The sequence below is a fragment of the Lissotriton vulgaris genome, chromosome 5 (genome assembly GCF_964263255.1).
Source record: "Lissotriton vulgaris chromosome 5, aLisVul1.2, whole genome shotgun sequence".
Lineage (NCBI taxonomy): Eukaryota > Metazoa > Chordata > Amphibia > Caudata > Salamandridae > Lissotriton > Lissotriton vulgaris.
In genome coordinates this window covers 37,496,719-37,518,452 of record NC_141693.1, presented here as the reverse complement: position 1 = coordinate 37,518,452, position 21,734 = coordinate 37,496,719, and the positions used below count along the sequence as shown (strand labels likewise).

Below are 21,734 nucleotides of genomic sequence, written 5' to 3'. Positions count from 1 at the left end.
GGAGAATCCGCAAATGGTGCCTGGTTTCAAGATGGCTTGAGCAGAAGCCCTGATGCAGTAGCTTGACGCGTTGTGTGTATGTGTGTGAAATGTGTGCGTTCTCCACTCCTGATACTCAGACACTAATCATAGGATCAATAATGTGCATCCAGACATTGATAGATGCTACAAGACTTGCCCTCGACCTGTGAAGACAACAGACCAGCTCCATTCCAACCACTCCAACACCAGCATCGTCCACCCTCTGGTACTCACCAGACACATCAGGATGTTCTCAAGCGCCATCAGACCAAAGGGGAAGGAGGAAAACATGAGGGGGGAGGACAAGAGGGATAATCAGCGGTCAGCAGCACCACCGCTCTCCTTGGTTAAGTTGGATGTGTTATTTTCAGATCCATTTTACATGCTCCTCTGCTTGGACACAGCACAGACAGGGTTGAGGATGAGTTGACCTAGACCAGTGAGTACCCAAATACCAGGACATCTTTTATCGATAGAATCAGATCTTCTTTAGCCAGATAGAGGTGGCGCATTACTTGATCCTCAGCGGTCAACAACAGTGAGCATGCCTTTTAACGTTGATAAACTCATCTTGCAAATTAATAAACATATACCAGTGCCAAACTGTTGCTTATTGCATAGTTTTAATTACTGGGATAGAGAATCAGTGGTTAGGAAAGAAAAAGAGTTATCAAAATTGTGTTTTTTTATGATTTGCTACATGCAAGTTCTTTTCAAGTGAGCTCAGCCTTCTCTCTTCGTGCTGGTCTATGAATCCCATCCTTTTTTATCAAATGGGCTTCTCTCTTCCCCACGCCTTCTTTGGGAAGATGGCCTTCCTCCATCATGTGTGGTGAGTCTGGAACAGATTGTGTCATTTGACTATGATGTCCTGTTGCTCAACTCCATCCCCTCCAATGGCTTTGCGTAGTCCGGCCCAGAACAGAGGCTGCTGTCCCAAGTCCTCCTCCCACTCCAGGTAGGTTTTCTTCTTCACCAGCTTGGCCAGTTGGTGGTAGCAGGAGAGGCTCCTCGTGGACACTTTCTCCAGGAACACCATCACCAAGGAATCCTTCCTCTCTGCCAGAAGGCGGTATGTGGCCATCCGCACTTCCAAGGAGCACCAGTGGCTGCGCAGGTAATGGCGGCTGATCAGACACACCACCCAGCGGCTCCTATAAATGCTGTCCATGATGTTATCCAAGATGTCTTTGCCCACCTCGAAGTCCCTGCCATGCAGACACACTTTGAAGAACGGTGGTCCCTCTCTTCCAAGTTGGGCAGTAACTCGCGGACAACCCAAGCCTCATCGCAGCTGCTGTAAGAGACAAAGGCATCAAAGTCATATTGCCTCTTCCTGTCGTGTCTCCCACAATAGTTCCACCAGGTCCTCAGCATGTAGAAGAGATACAGGAGGTACCAGCGCACCTTGTGATACAGCAGGACCGTGATCAGGAACAACATGTTGAAGGAGAACGTCCCAATGCAGAGTGGGTAACCTATCAGCAAGCTGCAGTCTTTCTCCAAGAAATTCAGGAAATTCAGCTTCTGTGGCCCAAGGGAGCAGGTCTGAAATACCAGCTGCGGCACGCTCACCTGGGGGTGGGTGGGCACCCATTTTCTGATCCAGGCTTGTTCACACAAACAATCCAGGGATACATCCTTCAGCTAGATGTACCGCAGACTTTCCAAGTGGTCGAGCAGACCTTCCTGCAGAGTTTTCACAGGCTGGGACTTCAAGATTAGGAGCTCCAGAGAGACAAGATCTCTAAACATGGTGGCAGTAAAGTCCTCTATCCCAGAATCCTCCAGGATCAGGGTTCTAAGGTGTGTTAGGTTCCAGAACAGCTGCTCAGGAGTCAGCAAACTCTTCTTTATGTCCAACTTTAGGTTTTTTATATGGAGATGGCGTAAATTGTGAAGATGCTGCAGGCTGTTATTCAAGGGGCTCAAGGATTGATAGTTAGGCATATCTGCAGAAGAACTGTAGTACAAATATTCAATGTTAGTAAAAGAACGGAGCCCCAATCCTTCCGTCTCTCTGATCCCAAGTGGTGAACATTCCAATATGTGGTTTTCATGGAGGTGAAGTTCTTTCACGAATTTGAAGGGCGGGTGCTTGCACGAGTCAATATAAACCACTGGAGCACTAATGTTAAGGAAAACAAGTAAACTGCAGTTATTTGTGCATTTCAGAGTTAGTGCAGACTTTGCTTCCAAGGTGAGAGTTGTGAGTTCTTTATGTTTGATTTGAAAATTCCCATGAGTCTCAAATGTGATGGATAGCGCCTGAAGCTGGTTCAGAGCGATCAGGGAGCTATTGTCAGTCTTCAGTAAGTTGATCCTGAGGCCCAGCACCCTGACACTACTCAAGTGCAGTCCAGCTTCAGAGATTGCAGCCTATCCAGACCAACAAAGGCCTCCTTATCCAGGGACACCAGGTAATTACTGCTGAAATCCAGTGTCTCCAGATTTGCCAGGCAGAGGAGGCGCCCGGAGCCGATACTGGTGATGCGGTTGAAAGACATATCCAGGTGTGTGAGGCTGGACAGAACATTGGGGGTCCCAGGTGTGCACAGGTCTAGATTTTTTATCTTGTTTAGAGAGAGACCGAGGGACCTCAGGTTCAGCAGTTTCTTTGCCATTCGTGAAAGCTCTAAGAAGGTTGCCGGACATGTTGAGAGACAACAGCATGGAGCATCCTTCAAAGGTCTCAGGAGGAAGATATGAAATGAAGTTTTGAGCGACTGTCAAGTTCCTGACCCCCAGCTGAGACACCACAGTGCAGACAGCTCAAATCTTCAGATAGTCCTGATGTTTCATGGCATTTAGGGACAGCATTTCAATGCTCTTTATTCCAGAATGTAGAAGCTCGATGACCTTGAGACCTGTGGTGTCTACCTTGAGGAGAGTAAGATGAGGGAAGTTGCAAAATGCATTTTTCTCCACATGTTTAAGATCATTGCTTGTCAAATCGAGGGTGGAAATCCTTGGAGAGAAAAGTGTGCTCTTCGTGAGGTTGTTTGTCTCAATGCAGTCCACCTCCCGAGCTGCAACAATACCATTCCTCTTGATTTCCAGGACCTTCAGAGAGGCCAGGGACTGAAGCATGGTGGTCGGGCTGTACAGCCTGTGAACCTCATTCTCAGAAAGGGCTATTGTCTGTGTTCTATTTAAGGGTTTAAAAAGGTTTTCTTGAGAATGATCTCAGCGCCATTTCAGGCCTCTGCTGTCTAATCTGTGGTTTGAAGTGCAGGTCTCTGGGCCGTGGTTTGCTGTATCACCTTAAAAGTAAGTGAAACATCCCCTTCCTCTGTGCTTGTCTGAGGGATAAGGGAGGGCCCTATGAAAAAGGAACCGAGAGAGATAGAGATTTATAATTAGGAAAAAGAAGAACAGAGAGTCTGAGTGTATAAAAACAGAGCCAAGAGCAGTAATGTCCACTGCAACATGTTCATTCATGGGAATGTGAGACCGCCTTCCTATCCGTCATCGAACCCTGACCCTAATTAGAATTGTTACAAAGGCCCCGTACAGACCAAGAATCTTTATGCATTAGCTCCAAGCATTGGCTACTCCAGGAGGTGAGAATGAAATTCATGTTTACTGCGCCAGCCTCAAAGTCCTTAGACATCAACAACCGGCACAAGTCCACTCCACACTAAGGGGGTCATTAGGATGGAGGATTTTCCGCATCCTCCGGGCCGGCGGAAGCCACCGCCGGCCCGGAGGATGCGGAAAATCCTCTGCGGACCCACCAGGACCCACCGCCACATTAGGATGGCTGGTGGGTCATGGTTTAGGTCCGCAGCTTTTCCGCCGCGGCTGGCTTACAACCGCGGCGGAAAAGCACTAAAATGGTGAAGGTGTCTCTTAGACACCTTCAGCCAGATTAGGATGTGCATGGAAACATGCTTTTCCGCGGCGGCTTTTCCGCCGTGGAAAAGCATGTGTAACTGCACTGCAGGGGCCCTTTGCGGGCCCCCTAGGTGTAGTGGGGGGTGGGGGGTGCACATGGGGGGTACCTATGGTACCCCCCTGCATTTGCGTGCACAATGCAGCAGGCACCGCGCGGTGCCTGCCGCTTTGTGCACGCAAATGCTGTGCATGCATTTTTAACATTGCTGCGGGTGCAGCTTGAAGCTCCACCCGCAGCAATGTTAAAAATAGAGGATGTGACCGCCACCCTGGCGGTCACATCCTAATCTGCACAGAGGGAACGCCGCAGCCCATGCGGACGTTCCCTCATGCTCTGGGGTCGCGGACGGACTCAAGTCCGTCCGCGATCCTAATGACCCCCTATATACACTCAGAAATCTGCTTATTCGGAAGCTGGTGTTTACTGAAGTGTCTGTGGCTGCAAAGTGAGAGAATTTTGTAAAGTGAACTCTCTGACAATCTTAATGGGAAGAGGAAGTGAAAGGGGAGGCCAAAGGATGTCCCTTCTAACACACAACAACTTTTAAATACAAGGTAATGAACTGTGCACATATTTCCACTGAAGCATCGGTAATTCTGGAGTGTGATGGAAACAAAGATTTTAATAGGCTCAAAATAATCAAGACCCTACACTGAATGATGCGCAAAGGATAAATATTCGCTGAAACCTGATTTCCACGCATTATCATTTGTGTGCTGTATAGTTTTACCTGTAAAACCGCGCGTCAATGCAAATTTAGTAGCCATTTCAATGGAGAATGTGCGCTCTATAACAGCAGCGGCTGCCTCACGGCACTTTAGAAATATGTTTGCGACAGCGTGATCCAAAATGCAACACTGGTCCATACTCCACACTCACCACCTCCTCCATACTCCACCCTCACCATCGGTTCCATTCTCCACCCTCACCACCGGTGCCATACCCCACCCTCACCACCGGCACCATACTCCACCCTCACCACCAGCTCCATACTCCTCCCTCACCACCGGCTCCATACTCCACCCTCACCACCGGCTCCATACTCCACCCTCACCACCGGCTCCATACTCCACCCTCACCACCAGCTCCATACGCCACCCTCACACCCGGCTCCATACTCCTCCCTCACCACCAGCTCCATACGCCACCCACACCACCGGCTCCATACTCCACCCTTAGCAACGGTCCATACTCCACTCTCACCACCGGCTCCATACTCCACCATCACCACCGGCTCCATACTCCACCCTCACCACCGGTCCATACCTCACCCTCACCACCGGCGCCATACACCACCCTTACCACCGGCTCCATACTCCACCCTCACCACCGGCTCTATACTCCACCCTCACCACCGGTCCATACCTCACCCTCACCACTGGCGCCATACTGCACCCTCACCACCGGCTCCATACTCCTCCCTCACCACCAGCTCCATACGCCACCCGCACCACAGCCTCCATACTCCATCCTTAGCACCGGTCCATACTCCACTCTCACCACTGGCTCCATACTCCACCATCACCACCGGCTCCATACTCCACCATCACCACCGGCTCCATACTCCACCCTCACCACCGGTCCACACCTCACCCTCACCACCGGCGCCATACTCCACCCTTACCACCGGCTCCATACTCCACCCTCACCACCGGCTCTATACTCCACCCTCACCACTGGTCCATACCTCACCCTCACCACCGGCGCCATACTCCACCCTTACCACCGGTCCATACTCCACCTCACCACCGGTTCTATACTCCACCCTCACCACCGTCTCCATACTCCATCCTCACCACCGCCTCCATACTCCACCCTCGCCACCGGCTCCATACTCCACCCTCGCCACCGGCTCCATACTCCACCCTTACCACCGGTCCATACTCCACCCTCACCACCGGCTCCATACTCCACCCTCACCACTGGTCCATACCTCACCCTCACCACCGGCTCCATACTCCACCCTTACTACTGGTCCATACTCCACCCTTACCGCCGGCTCCATACTCCACCCTAGCCACCAGCTCCATACTCCACCCATACCACCGGTCCGTACTCTTGATGTCCAGAACATGACGGACTGCAACAGTCCCTTCAATCTTCCTCACGCGGGGACATATCCCATCCACGGCTGGACCTACATTATTAGACACATGTAGACCTCTGATAGGTTTGCGCTGGGATAAACATACCAGATACCATGGAATGTTTTTGTTTGGAGCGCTTCCATTGGGATGACTGTAGTTCCTAAGCCTGGAGCCCCTTCGGAGACCTACCAACCCAGCAAATTTCTCAAAATGAAAGAGCCAGAAAGATCCACGGGTGAATTGGCTCGCTTGAATCCCAGCACGGTTTAATTTCCAGAATATCCACCCAATGTCACAGTATGGGTTGAAATCACTATTTCTGGGACTGAAAACTTCACAATTCAAGCAAGCTGCAAAATTCTCACCACCGAATGTTCCCACCCCCAATAAAATGTGTGGATGAACTTTCTGCACGGAACAAGAGAAGGGCAGAACTATAATCATGTGAGGACCACTTAGAGACCACATTTACTGCCCACCATTACAATAGGCCCACCCACTCATGTGAGGGGTTGTTTATATTGGTAGATGGGTGGAATGCTGGGTGGTGGGACTTCTGCTGCTCTCCACACATTCTGTTTTACTGCCACAGAGATGTGGAGACATTCTAATTTTGAACCAAAGTTTGATGCTTACAGGCAATGTAGGTAAGAAAGAGTAGAGGCATCTCTGTCACATCACTCAGGGTGACTGTGGTGGCTTTTATTGTGAAGTTTTGGGGGTTCGTAGGTTCCGGCCATCCACAAGCCATTACCCGCAGCATCCATCTCCCAAAATTCAAATCAATATAAAGCTTTTCCTTGTGTTTTCCATGGACGCCTTCTTAGGCCTCCTCTATCCCCTGAGATGAGTCCACCCAAGCTTGTGGGGGGCGGTGCTGATTGGGAGAAGAGTGGGAACACAGACCGGAAGGACATTTGGTGTTGTCTACTGGATTTCCCTTTACATTTGATTTTCTGTCCATCTCAGGATCCACAAACAATGTCTCAGTGACACAAATGACAGCCGCGCCTAAGCTCAGATTGTGGGTACATTAATAAAAATACTCGGCTTCCTTTCACTTGATGTTTTATTGATTCCTGATCGAGGGGTGCCCGGTCATTACTCTGTGAAACTCATTGTAAATCAGGGCTCAGTGCTGCTTTGGATTTCTTGGGTTTTGATCAAGCCTCGAATGCTGCCCAGTCTGCACCAGGAAGAGGCTGATGGGCAGAGCTGGGCTATGTTGGGGGCCTCCCTTGTGTGCAAAACATTACGCATATCTCTTTCTTCCGCACTTACATTCGCTATTTATTTATTTCAACCCTGAGTTTGTCTTGGAATTCTAACGGAATTTGCATATCTTACCATGCACAACAGTGTGTCTACCTTTCAGTAATCTCGAGGTTTCTGGCAATTTTGGGGTCTCTCTTGGTTCCAAACACACTCCCACTTCATGAAATCTGCCTGATTTGAAATGTTCAAAGGCTCCGAGCTGGTGTGACGTCAGTCCAGGGTCAGGGGAAGCTGTGTCCATGCTTTGATGGCTGTCGTCATAGTCCCAGGTCACACTGTGCACAGGCCCTGATGACAGCTACAAACCCTTGTGGATATATTCTTCTTCACGAAAAACTTGTATTCTTTCAAATCAAAATCTTTTTAGTGATCTTCCAAAGGCAACTTGCAAATATTCGAAAAATTAAAAAGTTTATCCAAACTTTTATCAGCAAGAATACCTACGCATTTCGTACTTCGAGTCCTTCATCAGGGGAAAATTTACAATGCATAATTGTACATGCTCACTTGCTGACACATGCAAGAAGCACACAGTCGTGTCCTAAAACTGCAACCTGTCTCAAATAAAAATTGTGATGTGAGTAAAAATAAATGTGTGAAAAAATAAAGCAAATGTGTACTTTCAAACTCCAAAGGAAGAGAATGTGCCACCATCACATGTCTGCAATTGTTACAAAAAGAAGAGCTGTCGAGTCACCGAGACATGCTCACCACCATCGGTCACCCGAAAAAACAATCCAAAGTAGAACAAGCATTGGCATAGCCAATAGGTCTCGCCTCTGGGACCTTATAATAGAGATTGTTAAGGAGATGTCTTCGCCTGTACTTAAAGGTGTTGTTTAAGCGTTAACACATTTAATGTAGCCTCCTTCATTTTTAAAGCTGTCTACCAGAGAACCCCTACACTAACTTGTTATAAATGTTGAAGAACGTCATGAAAGCCTCCCTGTGAGGGGGAGGAGGGGGCTACAACTCCATTCCCAGATCTCTGAGAAAACTGGGAAAAGAGTATCGGTGAGGAGAGAGAAAGGATGGGAACAGGAGAGGAGGAGGAAGTGGTGCCGCGAACAAGGAAGTGGATAGCTAATGGAAAGGAGGAAGGAGGAGAGGAGGACAGAGGATGGGTGGGGAGAGAGAAAGGATGGTAAGTGGAGAGGAGGAGGAAGTGGTGCCGCAAACAAGGAAGTGGATAGCTAATGGAAAGGAGGAAGGAGGAGAGGAGGACAGAGGATGGGTGGGGAGAGAGAAAGGATGGTAAGTGGAGAGGAGGAGGAAGTGGTGCCGCAAACAAGGAAGTGATAGCTAATGGAAAGGACGAAGGAGGAGAGGAGGACTGAGGATGGGTGGGGAGAGGGAAAGGATGGTAAGTGGAGAGGAGGAGGAAGCGGTGCCGCAAACAAGGAAGTGATAGCTAATGGAAAGGAGGAAGGAGGAGAGGAGGACAGAGGATGGGTGGGGAGAGAGAAAGGATGGTAAGTGGAGAGGAGGAGGAAGTGGTGGTGCAAACAAGGAAGTGGATAGCTAATGGAAAGGAGGAAGGAGGAGAGGAGGACAGAGGATGGGTGGGGAGAGAGAAAGGATGGGAAGTGGAGAGGAGGAGGAAGTGGTGCCGCAAACAAGGACGTGGATAGCTAATGGAAAGGAGGAAGGAGGAGAGGAGGACAGAGGATGGGTGGGGAGAGAGAAAGGATGGTAAGGAGGAGGAGGAGGAAGTGGTGGTGCAAACAAGGAAGTGGATAGCTAATGGAAAGGAGGAAGGAGGAGAGGAGGACAGAGGATGGGTGGGGAGAGAGAAAGGATGGGAAGTGGAGAGGAGGAGGAAGTGGTGCCGCAAACAAGGACGTGGATAGCTAATGGAAAGGAGGAAGGAGGAGAGGAGGACAGAGGATGGGTGGGGAGAGAGAAAGGATGGTAAGTGGAGAGGAGGAGGAAGTGGTGCCGCAAACAAGGAAGTGGATAGCTAATGGAAAGGAGGAAGGAGGAGAGGAGGACAGAGGATGGGTGGGGAGAGAGAAAGGATGGTAAGTGGAGAGGAGGAGGAAGTGGTGCCGCAAACAAGGACGTGGATAGCTAATGGAAAGGAGGAAGGAGGAGAGGAGGACAGAGGATGGGTGGGGAGAGAGAAAGGATGGTAAGTGGAGAGGAGGAGGAAGTGGTGCCGCAAACAAGGACGTGATAGCTAATGGAAAGGAGGAAGAAGGAGAGGAGGACAGAGGATGCGTGGGGAGAGAGAAAGGATGGTAAGTGGAGAGGAGGAGGAAGTGGAGCCGCAAACAAGGACGTGGATAGCTAATGGAAAGGAGGAAGAAGGAGAGGAGGACAGAGGATGCGTGGGGAGAGAGAAAGGATGGTAAGTGGAGAGGAGGAGGAAGGGGTGCCGCAAACAAGGAAGTGGATAGCTAATGGAAAGGAGGAAGGAGGAGAGGAGGACAGAGGATGGGTGGGGAGAGAGAAAGGGTGGGAAGAGGAGAGGAGGAGGAAGTGGTGCCGCGAACAAGGAAGTGGATAGCTAATGGAAAGGACGAAGGAGGAGAGGAGGACTGAGGATGGGTGGGGAGAGAGAAAGGATGGTAAGTGGAGAGGAGGAGGAAGTGGTGGTGCAAACAAGGACGTGGATAGCTAATGGAAAGGAGGAAGAAGGAGAGGAGGACAGAGGATGCGTGGGGAGAGAGAAAGGATGGTAAGTGGAGAGGAGGAGGAAGGGGTGCCGCAAACAAGGAAGTGGATAGCTAATGGAAAGGAGGAAGGAGGAGAGGAGGACAGAGGATGGGTGGGGAGAGAGAAAGGGTGGGAAGAGGAGAGGAGGAGGAAGTGGTGGTGCAAACAAGGACGTGGATAGCTAATGGAAAGGAGGAAGAAGGAGAGGAGGACAGAGGATGCGTGGGGAGAGAGAAAGGATGGTAAGTGGAGAGGAGGAGGAAGGGGTGCCGCAAACAAGGAAGTGGATAGCTAATGGAAAGGAGGAAGGAGGAGAGGAGGACAGAGGATGGGTGGGGAGAGAGAAAGGGTGGGAAGAGGAGAGGAGGAGGAAGTGGTGCCGCGAACAAGGAAGTGGATAGCTAATGGAAAGGACGAAGGAGGAGAGGAGGACTGAGGATGGGTGGGGAGAGAGAAAGGATGGTAAGTGGAGAGGAGGAGGAAGTGGTGCCGCAAACAAGGACGTGGATAGCTAATGGAAAGGACGAAGGAGGAGAGGAGGACTGAGGATGGGTGGGGAGAGAGAAAGGATGGTAAGTGGAGAGGAGGAGGAAGTGGTGGTGCAAACAAGGACGTGGATAGCTAATGGAAAGGAGGAAGAAGGAGAGGAGGACAGAGGATGCGTGGGGAGAGAGAAAGGATGGTAAGTGGAGAGGAGGAGGAAGGGGTGCCGCAAACAAGGAAGTGGATAGCTAATGGAAAGGAGGAAGGAGGAGAGGAGGACAGAGGATGGGTGGGGAGAGAGAAAGGGTGGGAAGAGGAGAGGAGGAGGAAGTGGTGCCGCGAACAAGGAAGTGGATAGCTAATGGAAAGGAGGAAGGAGGAGAGGAGGACAGAGGATGGGTGGGGAGAGAGAAAGGATGGTAAGTGGAGAGGAGGAGGAAGTGGTGCCGCAAACAAGGACGTGATAGCTAATGGAAAGGAGGAAGAAGGAGAGGAGGACAGAGGATGCGTGGGGAGAGAGAAAGGATGGTAAGTGGAGAGGAGGAGGAAGTGGAGCCGCAAACAAGGACGTGGATAGCTAATGGAAAGGAGGAAGAAGGAGAGGAGGACAGAGGATGCGTGGGGAGAGAGAAAGGATGGTAAGTGGAGAGGAGGAGGAAGTGGTGCCGCAAACAAGGAAGTGATAGCTAATGGAAAGGAGGAAGAAGGAGAGGAGGACAGAGGATGGGTGGGGAGAGAGAAAGGGTGGGAAGAGGAGAGGAGGAGGAAGTGGTGCCGCAAACAAGGAAGTGATAGCTAATGGAAAGGAGGAAGAAGGAGAGGAGGACTGAGGATGGGTGGGGAGAGAGAAAGGATGGTAAGAGGAGAGGAGGAGGAAGCGGTGCCGCAAACAAGGAAGTGGATAGCTAATGGAAAGGAGGAAGGAGGAGAGGAGGACAGAGGATGGGTGGGGAGAGAGAAAGGATAGTAAGTGGAGAGGAGGAGGAAGTGGTGGTGCAAACAAGGAAGTGATAGCTAATGGAAAGGACGAAGGAGGAGAGGAGGACTGAGGATGGGTGGGGAGAGAGAAAGGATGGGAAGAGGAGAGGAGGAGGAAGTGGTGCCACAAACAAGGAAGTGATAGCTAATGGAAAGGAGGAAGGAGGAGAGGAGGACAGAGGATGGGTGGGGAGAGAGAAAGGATGGTAAGGAGGAGGAGGAGGAAGTGGTGCCGCAAACAAGGACGTGGATAGCTAATGGAAAGGAGGAAGGAGGAGAGGAGGACTGAGGATGGGTGGGGAGAGAGAAAGGATGGTAAGTGGAGAGGAGGAGGAAGTGGTGCCGCAAACAAGGAAGTGATAGCTAATGGAAAGGAGGAAGGAGAAGAGGAGGACAGAGGATGGGTGGGGAGGGAGAAAGGATGGTAAGTGGAGAGGAGGAGGAAGCGGTGCCGCAAACAAGGAAGTGGATAGCTAATGGAAAGGAGGAAGGAGGAGAGGAGGACAGAGGATGGGTGGGGAGAGAGAAAGGATGGTAAGGAGGAGGAGGAGGAAGTGGTGCCGCAAACAAGGACGTGGATAGCTAATGGAAAGGAGGAAGGAGGAGAGGAGGACTGAGGATGGGTAGGGAGAGAGAAAGGATGGTAAGTGGAGAGGAGGAGGAAGTGGTGCCGCAAACAAGGAAGTGATAGCTAATGGAAAGGAGGAAGAAGGAGAGGAGGACAGAGGATGGGTGGGGAGAGAGAAAGGGTGGGAAGAGGAGAGGAGGAGGAAGTGGTGCCGCAAACAAGGAAGTGATAGCTAATGGAAAGGAGGAAGAAGGAGAGGAGGACTGAGGATGGGTGGGGAGAGAGAAAGGATGGTAAGAGGAGAGGAGGAGGAAGCGGTGCCGCAAACAAGGAAGTGGATAGCTAATGGAAAGGAGGAAGGAGGAGAGGAGGACAGAGGATGGGTGGGGAGAGAGAAAGGATGGTAAGTGGAGAGGAGGAGGAAGTGGTGGTGCAAACAAGGAAGTGATAGCTAATGGAAAGGACGAAGGAGGAGAGGAGGACAGAGGATGGGTGGGGAGAGAGAAAGGATGGGAAGAGGAGAGGAGGAGGAAGTGGTGCCACAAACAAGGAAGTGATAGCTAATGGAAAGGAGGAAGGAGGAGAGGAGGACAGAGGATGGGTGGGGAGAGAGAAAGGATGGTAAGGAGGAGGAGGAGGAAGTGGTGCCGCAAACAAGGACGTGGATAGCTAATGGAAAGGAGGAAGGAGGAGAGGAGGACTGAGGATGGGTGGGGAGAGAGAAAGGATGGTAAGTGGAGAGGAGGAGGAAGTGGTGCCGCAAACAAGGAAGTGATAGCTAATGGAAAGGAGGAAGGAGGAGAGGAGGACAGAGGATGGGTGGGGAGGGAGAAAGGATGGTAAGTGGAGAGGAGGAGGAAGTGGTGCCGCAAACAAGGAAGTGATAGCTAATGGAAAGGACGAAGGAGGAGAGGAGGACAGAGGATGGGTGGGGAGAGAGAAAGGATGGGAAGAGGAGAGGAGGAGGAAGTGGTGCCACAAACAAGGAAGTGATAGCTAATGGAAAGGAGGAAGGAGGAGAGGAGGACAGAGGATGGGTGGGGAGAGAGAAAGGATGGTAAGGAGGAGGAGGAGGAAGTGGTGCCGCAAACAAGGACGTGGATAGCTAATGGAAAGGAGGAAGGAGGAGAGGAGGACTGAGGATGGGGGGGAGAGAGAAAGGATGGTAAGTGGAGAGGAGGAGGAAGTGGTGCCGCAAACAAGGAAGTGATAGCTAATGGAAAGGAGGAAGGAGGAGAGGAGGACAGAGGATGGGTGGGGAGGGAGAAAGGATGGTAAGTGGAGAGGAGGAGGAAGTGGTGCCGCAAACAAGGAAGTGATAGCTAATGGAAAGGAGGAAGGAGAAGAGGAGGACAGAGGATGGGTGGGGAGGGAGAAAGGGTGGTAAGTGGAGAGGAGGAGGAAGTGGTGCCGCAAACAAGGAAGTGGATAGCTAATGGAAAGGATGAAGGAGGAGAGGAGGACAGAGGATGGGTGGGGAGAGAGAAAGGATGGTAAGTGGAGAGGAGGAGGAAGGGGTGCCGCAAACAAGGAAGTGGATAGCTAATGGAAAGGAGGAAGGAGGAGAGGAGGACAGAGGATGGGTGGGGAGAGAGAAAGGATGGTAAGGAGGAGGAGGAAGTGGTGCCGCAAACAAGGAAGTGATAGCTAATGGAAAGGAGGAAGAAGGAGAGGAGGACAGAGGATGGGTGGGGAGAGAGAAAGGATGGTAAGGAGGAGGAGGAAGTGGAGCCGCAAACAAGGACGTGATAGCTAATGGAAAGGAGGAAGAAGGAGAGGAGGACAGAGGATGGGTGGGGAGAGAGAAAGGATGGTAAGGAGGAGGAGGAAGTGGTGCCGCAAACAAGGAAGTGATAGCTAATGGAAAGGAGGAAGGAGGAGAGGACAGAGGATGGGTGGGGAGAGAGAAAGGATGGTAAGTGGAGAGGAGGAGGAAGTGGTGCCGCAAACAAGGACGTGGATAGCTAATGGAAAGGAGGAAGGAGGAGAGGAGGACAGAGGATGGGTGGGGAGAGAGAAAGGATGGTAAGTGGAGAGGAGGAGGAAGTGGTGCCGCAAACAAGGAAGTGATAGCTAATGGAAAGGAGGAAGGAGGAGAGGTTGGCCAGAAGAAGTGCTGGTTGCTGATTGGTACACCTGGCCATGAGATAAATGTTCAAATCTCAAGATTTGGGGACAGCCATCCCGGGGAAAGTTGTTCCAATCTGCATTAAGACTTTGATCGAAAGTCACGTTTGCTCAAACACATTTAAGGAAGCAGGGCTGCTGCATTAGAAAAAACATCAAAAAGAAGGCTGCTTTTTGCATATAATTCGTAAAACATTGTATGTGTGATAACTGGATGTAAAATAGTCTCTCGTGCATTTGTCATGAATTGCAATGCAAGCCTCCAATAGGCAGACTGATAACCAAACTGCCAATACCACGAGGAGAAGCAGACAGTAATACTCCTGTGGGTGGGCCCACAATACCCCTGAAAGCATGCGTTTAAGAATTACTAACACATCATTTGCTAGATAGGAAAAACTGTCATTTGTCAGAAACAACTGTCATTTGTCAGATTTTAAAATATGGGGCATAGCACTGTTGAACACTGGTTTGTATGCAAGTTAAAACGGTATATTCTGCTACAGGTGAGACCGGCCGGGAATACTACCTGTGTTGACACCTGGGGGCGCACCACCAGGCCTGTCCACACATATCGGGTCATTGGAAGCATGTGGTTAGTAGTGTGCTAGATTTGTTTTACTTACAACTGGGCCAGAGACACACCACTTCCCTATTTGTTGCTAAGAGGGGAGCGGAGGAAACGGGGCAGACAATAACAAAACAAACTTCAGGACTATAGAAGGGGTCTCCAGGGAATCAGAGGAAAGAAGGCTCTGACACAAAGGATTCGAATATTATATTTACTGCAACACCTCTTTTACAGCTCTATTTCAAGGAACTGAAACCACAAATGCACCACTACCTTCGAGTCCTGAAACGGAAAACCCTTGTGAACAAAGAAACTACTGTATGCTCTTAAGTGCTTGTGCTTAGAATAATAAGTGCTGATCAGAAAGGCTCTGCTGACTGTGACCTCCTTCCGTGTATGCCATCACATGCCCACACTATTGGCACAGCCAGTCACAAGCCACAGACCCCATCATATTCAAATAAACGCACACTTTAACATGCACACGTGACCAAGATGTACATCATGACGTGCACAAGTCACGGCAGAACACAGCATAACACACACAACATACTGCCACAGATGTCACCCCAACATATCACACTGCCATGTAACCACTACACGCACGAGTTACCACAATGACAATATCACATGCACACATCACCATAAAGAAAATCAATATGTTGCACGGCTGTAACCCAGGCAAGGTAAGCTCTGAAGAGGGAAAGGGGCGGAGATAGTGGGAGGGAGAGAGAGGAAGAGGGAAGTGGGTGGGGAGACAGTGAAGGGGAAGGTAGACGGGAAAGAGAGATAGAAGTAAAAACGAGTCACAGGGTAACACGCAGGAGGAAACATCGAGCAAAGATATACCTAGTCACAGGAGAACACGCAGGAACCAAACCTACACTGGGCAAACAACTCTTCACAAGTAGAAGTACACAGAGGAAAGCATCATAGTGGGGTATCACGTGCCATTCGTCTTCCACACCCCAAACACCCTTCCCAAAAAGAGTCACCTCAAGGAAATGGTGTCCACTGCGTAGCTTTTATTACTTATGCACAACACCATCTTCATTTGTTACCAAAACTGTCCACATTGATCCTTTTATTCCTCCACACATGTGCATATGAAGGCGCTTCATACCAACGCGCCACAGGTTACCATGTGTTTACAATTCAGCATTTCTTGGGGGGCGAGTTGTACCAGCAGGACACAACCTAACCCCTTTTCCACTATTTCCATTTGAGGTAGTAACACCAACAGAGCCTCCAAGCACCGGCTACTAGGGTAGGGCCAGAGAGTCCAGGACCACCAGCAAGACGGCCCCCTCTCCCGCCAGCCCCAGAGCCCCAGAGCCCCAATGACAGCCTCCCAGCTTCAGGGTCATCCAGTTTCCACCCAAAAGGAGTCCCCAGCCTTTTTCCTCTTGTCCGCGACCCGCCAAATCTACCTGGGTGGAACAGGCAGAGGAGATACAGGTGAGCACCGTGTGTTTTACTTGTCAGCGGGTTTCTCTTTCACATAATGTAAGAAGGGACAGGTCCAAAAGGTGGCTGTACAGGCCATCCAAGGTCCTCACGCGCTCCTTTGCCACTTCCACACCTGATGCACTTCCTCGTCTTTGGGACCAGGTGCTCTTTAGACACTTATGTGTGAGGTTCGCCGTGTGTGTGGGACACGTTCTCCGTGCCGGCTGCGTGGGGTGGTGAGCCGAGACAGTGGCTTGTGCATGGTGCTGCTCAAGCGCTTTTTATTTACCTGAGTCCTGCGCGGTACCATTAACTAGGCACTCCCCGCAGTGCAGGTTTCAGGACTCTGGGAGCGAGGGGCTAGTCAGGCATGCCTACGATGTAAACATTGTGGGCATGCGAGACAAAGAGTGCCAATTCATCCACCAATGAAAGAACAAAAAAGCATTGAAAATGCAATCGGACTCGTATTTCCTCAAGACCGATTGCATTTTAACCACATGGCTGCTAGGCGTTTTCCCGTCCTGCGCTAAAAAATGTAAAACACCATAAATCATGACGAGCTGGCCTTGTCATCCGCGCACGGCAGGTAAGCGCCATGACGAGCCCAGCTCGTCATTAGCTTCGAAGGGGTTAAATGACAGTGCGCTAGTGAAAGAAGGCACGAGCGAGAGGGGGTGAGGGAGGGTGCGGTCCAAGAAGTTACGGACTACGGGAGGGAACAGGGAGAGGCAGGGAAACAAAACAGTTTTTAGGGCTCGCCTGCTGATGCGCTTCTGCGCATCGCTGGCGAAGCTCTAATGTGGCTTATCCAGTGTTAAACCACCACTGGCGATTTCTTCAAGTGCATGTGCTTTTTAGGTCATTGCGCAAGCGCAAGCCCTAAAAAGCGCGTGCACAATGCCACCAGCCGCCTGCCTGCCTGCCTCGCATTACCACATCAAAGGCAGCCCGCACCCCTCCCACAAGCTTCTCAGCGTGTGCTCTGCCTCAGGCCGGCATTTCTCCTCCCCATATTATTCACTGCTCGGCCTGCTGCTCCCCATGCGTCTCGTCACCCTTCCTCCCTTATGCTGGACCCCAAGAGATTAAAGTGGGGAAGGGATGCGAATGTATGAAATTAATTAATTAGTGACCAGTTCAAATGTTCGGTTTACATCCTAAAGCTTCAACTCCAATGACATTTCTACAATTTGCAACTGTCCTTCCCAAGATTCCCAGCTAAAAACCACAGCATGTTTGTATTGGGTCCTGTCAATTCAAGATGTAAGTGGGGTGTTCTGAACACAAGCTGTTCCCCGCCTCTAATTTATTTAACTGTAACCCTTCTGCTGGCCTTCTATTCCATGTTTAACGCAGGCTTTTGAGAATAAGTAGCCTGTTGTCAAGTGTTATTGCGTTTATCCAAGATTTCACACAGCAGTACAGTATATTACGTCGATGTGCACCGCAGGAAGGATGCACTCGATCACTCATGGGTCTGCTCAAGTGTCACTGCCCCATGCTTGCAGCAGACAAGCTGTAGGCAGAACAGGCGGCAACCGCTCTCCCAGTGACAGAGCAGAACACTTGGTTATTTGGTAATCTCCAAAGAAGCAGCCACAGAACCCGATCAAGTCAGAAGTGACAGCTGTCTGTGCAAGGATGCTGCAAGAACTAACTGTAGACCAGTGATAGTCAAGGGGAAGAACTCCTTCACTGGACTCCACGGACATTAAAAGATGTTAAACAGGCAAGCATTTATTTAGAAGTCAATTAAGTTAAAGGGAGCAACGAGGGTGGACTGCACCGATTACATTTAGAAACACCTTTATTTTTAATGACATCTTGCAGCTGAAATGTAAAAATATGACAAAGTCTGTTCAACATACAAAAAGTGTATATCATTAACAACTAGAACTGTTTCACCTTAGTACATCAGATTATATGAGTGCTGCTGCTCCCCATGCGTCTCGTCACCCTTCCTCCCTTATGCTGGACCCCAAGAGATTAAAGTGGGGAAGGGATGCGAATGTATGAAATTAATTCATTAGTGACCAGTTCAAATGTTCGGTTTCTTTATATGTATATATGTATTATTTTAAATAAATCTTCCTTGCGTCCTTTCTCTTGACTCGTGTGCAGTTACACTGTTTGATCGATAGTATGCGCAGCTCTTTGTGCAAGTCCGGTAGATGTTGTTGTTAGAACTCAGCTTCACATCACTTATTTCCTTGAGGAATGTTGTTATCCGACCATGACTTGACGTTGCTAGTACACGGTGTCGGGTGTAAAAAAAAGAAATCAGCGTAACAGAAAAGTGTACATTTTCAATGTCCTGGAACAATGTGCAGCTGTGGCCTTTTAAGAGCAGCTCTCGCTCCTGGGGAATGAACAATGTCCCTTGGCTGTTGCGGTCTCTCTTCCAACCCCGCCGTCGGCCCCATCCATTCACCCTCCTGTCCCCCTCGCAGTGCTCGCCTTCCCCGCCCAGTGTCTTCACATTCCTGCCCCATTAACGCCCCGAGAGCAGTGAAGATGTCCCGAGCCCCCTCCCTCGGCCTTTAATTAGTGGCCCCCTCTGAGGCGGGGGAGGGGGTGCTGCTGTTGCAGGCCGCGCATTCCCGGACCATTACCTCACGGGCTACGGGCCCAGCCAGTGGCCGGCAGCATAGAATTGTCAGCATGGTGTACCCTTCATCCCTTATCCATTCTCTCAATATGGATCTTGTATAGAGGTAGTAGGAAATGCTTTGGAGTTCTACCTTACCTATATCACTGCAGCCAATTCTAGGGAGAATAAAGGTGATACTTTTTTGATACGCCTGTTTCTCTATCTTTTAGATCCCACCTCACAAGTGCACCCCACCCCTGCCCTCGGTACGCGGCGCATGGGAACTCGAGCACTTCATGTGCGCCCCTCACTGAGTTCGTCCTGCGTGGCAGACTCGTGCGTGACGCCCCCCCCCCTCCCCCCCATAAAAAGAACACACGCCTAGCTATTGACAGTTGTTGTTTGGGACGGGAATGCCCCTTGCATGGTATGTAGGCCCGAGTACCCGACGGCTTGTTAATCTGGTAGCCTGATCTATTTGGCCGTGGCGTATGCCAACCTAGCTTGTGCGCAATGGCCTAGACCTGGCCTTGACCGTGTGATGGCCTGTGCCCACGAACTGTCACGTGACCAAGGGAGGCGCATTAAGCATGTCTTTACAGTACACAAATGTCTACGTCCCTGACCCGAGTGAAGAACCTAAAACCGCGTTGGCAGTGTACTGATTTATTAAATGCTATAGGTGTCACATTTGCGAAAGTTAGAACTATTGGCATTGTAAATGACAAAGCTATTAATTTAGCTATTTTAAAAAATAACACATAAATAAAAAAAATGTCATTTATAAGACCAATAGCTCAAACTTTCCTAATGCGAGCCCTATTGCATTTCCAATGCTTGTTTAAGTAAAGGGGCCAATAGCCATTGAAGGACAAAATGATGTCATGGCAGTCTGGAGGCGGGAGTAATAAGCCGGTCACTAATCAGAATGCAGCATTTCAGATATAAGCCAATCAAAAGCATGGGCGGAAAGTGGGTCGAGCTTCCCCCATTATACTGTATACAGCATCTCTCGAGGATTCGCTGCCTAGCCGAGACCTAAAAATTACAATGACATCACAGCAGCCAAACATGCACGTCTCATTTTCATCTTCATTCACCACTTCTAAAAAATGCTCTTTCGGTGTCTGTGTGATGGTTTTCCCCCTTTCTTATGGATGGGGAACCCGGAACTTAGAGCCTTTACTGAGGATAAGACACGTGGTCTTTGGGAAGATTACAATGTAGTACTTTATTCAACACTAACAGTGCGACAGTCTATGTGCACCACAAATAATGTTAACAAAATGAGAGGGTAACGAGGTCCTGAATCATGGTCGTCTAGCGTAAGGCCTTCTTCCTCAATCCGTATCTCTCCAATACTTCAACCAGGGCCGGCGTCCCCAGAAGTTAAAACAGAAATAACAACACCGTCACTGTCCGGACTGTATTTTACTACTCTATAATGTGCTCCCCGTCACCATCATTCCTGGATCACCGATAAGTAGTGAGTGAGAGGAAAGAACAACTGAAGGACAGGGAAAGTGAGGTTCTGTAAGGGGTTGCAACTCAGAAACTACAAGTGCCCTATTCGTGCCAGATACCGTTGAAGCCCTTCACCGCCAACCTCCTCCAACCTTTCCTCCAAGACACTTGCCTGGGGCTACTGTCCTCCAGGACCGTAGCGTCGGGTGTCGCGGCGTCCTGTTCCCTCGGGGGACGTCCAGATACTTGCACGGTGTTTGTTGGAGAACTCTCCGGTGCTGGTCTGTCGCCTTCTGCTCTTCCGCCGGTCTCCTCCATCCTCCAGTCTCCTTCCTAGAACACGCCAACTCCTCTGGAGTTTCCTCCTTAGTGCCGCTTCTCCGCCTCTCCCTCGTAATCAACCGTCTTTTCTCCTCACCTCCTCCTTCCGCGACGTCATTCCTCCTGCATCCGGTGTCTCTAGACCGCTCTTCTCCCTGTCGTGTGGCGTCCACCCGGGCGCCATCTTGCATTTCTCGGCCGCTCCAGTCTCGCCACAGTCCATACTACAGTCTGCTGTTGGTGAGCTAAAGTCCTAAGACCCAGCTCTGCAGCCGCTTCATGCACTCTTGTGCCCTCATCGGTCTAGCTTTAGCTCTCTGCCAGGTCTATAATAAAATCAAAGAAATATTAAAAGTAATCCATACATACAGGGGCCTGGGGTCAGCTCTCTCCGGCCTCTGGTCTGGTCCAGTGTCATTCAGTTTTACTTCCACCCACAGGAGAGCATTCAGCACCGGTCACTTGGTCCTCTGACGTCATCCCTTGGTGCTAGTTCCTTGTGATTGATGGTGTTTGTGTCTAACCATGTTCATATTCATGAGTCTGCTGTTCTAGCAGGGCTAGTGGCCCACCACTTCACTGTTCCCACCACCAGCCGCTCCTCAGGCCATTCCTTTTGTTTAGAGAGCACAAGGCAGGTCCTCGTGCCAGGTCCCTTGTTTCACTTTTAGAGCTCCCAGCAGCCTCCCAGTGAGTGCTCAGGCCACTCAGTGCAGTGCGACACATCCTGCATGGCCACTGCTTCTACACTGTAGGACCCACTGAAGCGGCATTGTAGGTAAGTAGAACCTGCTTCATGGTCACCCCCACTTTTTGCTGATGTCATTATGTTTTTCTGATTTGTCTGACTGGGATCCTGCTAATCAGGACCCCAGTCTCTGTGATTCTTCCCTAAATTGGACTATGGAAAGTACTTAGGTGCCCCCCACATTGGCTACTAGTATACTCTTGTAAGTCCCTGGTATATGGTACTAAGATACCCAGGGCATAGGTACACCAATGGTCCCCCAGGGGCTGAAGCATGAATTATGCCATCAATGAGAGATCACTCAAATTGTGATTACAGGCCTGTCATTGCAGCTTCTGTAAGCTGGTGCTAGCATCACTTGCAACAGATATAAGTTTCCTTATATCTGAGGTCAATGCACCTAAAAACTATGTCACCCCAAAGGTAAGCCTTAAAATCCTGAAGGCAGGGTGCTTGGTTATAAGTGTCAGTGTGCCCATGCATGAGCAGGACA

The 21,734-nt window shown here is 50.2% G+C and overlaps 1 pseudogene; it reads right to left on the bottom strand.

Annotated features, from left to right (window-relative positions):
* Positions 1 to 874: 874 nt before the first annotated feature.
* LOC147710067 (toll-like receptor 2 type-1) lies at positions 875 to 20,490 on the bottom strand (annotated as a pseudogene).
* Between the last annotated feature and the right edge of the window lie 1,244 nt (positions 20,491 to 21,734).